At 49.8% G+C, this 2,500-nt stretch overlaps 1 protein-coding gene across 3 annotated transcripts in view; it reads left to right on the top strand.

The window, feature by feature from the left end:
• Positions 1–2,500, top strand: part of LOC125031779 (discoidin domain-containing receptor 2-like) — a 740,435-nt gene that overhangs the window by 701,142 nt on the left and 36,793 nt on the right. The gene's annotated exons all lie outside the window — the stretch shown is intronic.

The raw sequence follows: 2,500 nt of genomic DNA, 5'->3' as shown, positions 1-2,500 counted from the left end.
CTCCCGTGCCCCAAATGAACCCCCGGCGGCCACGGGTTCCCAAGCCCACAACGCGCCTGAATACATCTCCGCCCACACTGCCGCCCACACTGCCCCCACACTGCCCCCACACCTCCCACTACCCCCTCCCCCCCCCCCTCCGCTTGAATTTATTCAGCAACACGGCGCTACAAGATTCATCCGGACGAATCTTAAAATATGATCCTTACGTCAGGTGAAGATAAGGCTGGATTTACCGTGGCAGAGGGTATAGGGGGTACCACATTATGGTTATGAGAGTGGGCAATAAAGGCTGGCTGGTGCAGTCTCCAGGCATCACCGCCACACATCAGCACAAGCCGGTGCCACCCTTCTGGCCCTAAGGGTGGCCCTCCCCTCCCCTCCTGGCCCTCCCCCTCCCTCGTTTCCTCTAACCCTGCTGTACTCTATCTCTCCTTTTTTGCCTCGATCTCCCTCCGTTCAGTCTTCTCTCTCTGTCATTCTATCTGTTTATCTATCTATCTGTCTCTCTATCTAGAGACAGACAGACAGACAGATATATAGACAGAGAGACAGACAGATATATACACAGACAGACAGACAGATATATAGACTGACAGATATATAGACAGACAGATATATGGACAGACATACATGCAGACGGGAAGACAAACATACAGACAAAGACTATCTAATTATCTAGAAAGAGAGAGATAAAGACAGACAGACAGAGAGGTACACAAAGCCAAAGGGAAAGAGATAGACACACAGACATACAGGCAGACAGACCTAAGACAAAGCCAAAGAGACAGGGACAGACAGACAGGTAGACAGACCTAAGACAAAGTCAAAGAGACAGGGACAGACAGACAGGTAGACAGACCTAAGACAAAGCCAAAGAGACAGGGACAGACAGACAGGTAGACAGACCTAAGACAAAGCCAAAGAGACAGGGACAGACAGACAGGTAGACAGACCTAAGACAAAGTCAAAGAGACAGGGACAGACAGACAGGTAGACAGACCTAAGACAAAGCCAAAGAGACAGGGACAGACAGACAGGTAGACAGACCTAAGACAAAGCCAAAGAGACAGGGACAGACAGACAGGTAGACAGACATAAGACAAAGCCAAAGAGACAGGGACAGACACACAGGTAGACAGACCTAAGACAAAGCCAAAGAGACAGGGACAGACAGACAGGCAGACAGACCTAAGACAAAGCCAAAGAGACAGGGACAGACAGACAGGCAGACAGACCTAAGACAAAGCCAAAGAGACAGGGACAGACAGACAGGCAGACAGACCTAAGACAAAGCCAAAGAGACAGGGACAGACAGACAGGTAGACAGACTTAAGACAAAGCCAAAGAGACAGGGACAGACAGACAGGCGAAGGGCTGCTGGAACCTACATCCACTTCGAACACAAGGAGCGAGGAGGGCGGGCGGGCGAGCTCGACCTCCGAGTCCTTAAGGTCATAATGCCACCGAGTGCCTAGTGCCAGGGCGTGTTAATAAGTCAACAGTGCCAAAGTTTAAAAAGCCTGGCGGTAATTGAGCTGTGCCTAAAGGAAGAGAAAGGAGCTATCAATTTTTTAAAAGTGGAGGCGAGTGGTTGTTGTACCGAAGGCTGGAAAGTTGAGGTGGGGGAGATTGGGGGGAGAGAAGGAGGGAGGGAGGGAGGGAGGGAGGGAGGGAGGGAGGGAGGGAGGGAGGGAGGGAGGGAGAGAAGGAGGGAGGGAGGGAGGGAAGGAGGGAGAGAAGGAGGGAGGGAGGGAGGGGAGGGGGGGGGGGTTGGGCGGGGAAGCAGATGGGGAAAAAGAGGGAGCAGAGGAAGAAAAAAAAAGGGAAGATGAGAAGGAGGGGGTGAGTAGGAAAAGACAGAAGAAGGGAAAGAAAAGGAGTAAGAAAAGACGGACGAAGAAGCAGAATAACAATGACGAAAGCAGTAACAACAAGAAAATTATAAGCGAAAGATAAAAACAAGCAAGAGCGGTGAAATGCAGGGAAGCCGGCTGTAGTCCCTTCCAAATGAGGCATTTCAAAAGACGCGATTGAGGAGCGGCGCAGAACAAAAAGGAGAGAAAAGGAGACAAAACAGTGCCAAGCAGGGCAGTGTCAGGATATGATGAGTGCCAGCGACTAATGAAAGTTCCGGTGGTAATGGAAGCCCGTGCGATCATATCTGAGGAAATGATGAATCTCATTTTTGATGAGGCTTTGTGTAGCAGACGCGGCCGTGGGGCGGGGGCGGGTAGGGGCGCGGGCGGGTAGGGGCGCGGGACCCTGCTTGGGGTATTATTTAGCATTGTTATGGTAAATAAATGGGATGGGAAGAGGAAGTTCTGCCCGCAGTCCATTTATATGTATTTTGTGCTCATTGTATGTGTGATATTTGCTTTTCACTGGATTTACCTTTTATTAATTTGCCTTCGTACAGCATTTCGTTGATTATAGATATGTGAATATTTTTTCATTAATTGCCTTTAAAGCATCATTTAAAGCTTGACTAAAAATGTAT

This window comes from Penaeus chinensis, chromosome 13, assembly GCF_019202785.1.
Source record: "Penaeus chinensis breed Huanghai No. 1 chromosome 13, ASM1920278v2, whole genome shotgun sequence".
In the NCBI taxonomy this organism is placed as follows: Eukaryota; Metazoa; Arthropoda; class Malacostraca; order Decapoda; family Penaeidae; genus Penaeus; species Penaeus chinensis.
This window is presented reverse-complemented; position numbering and strand designations above follow the sequence as displayed.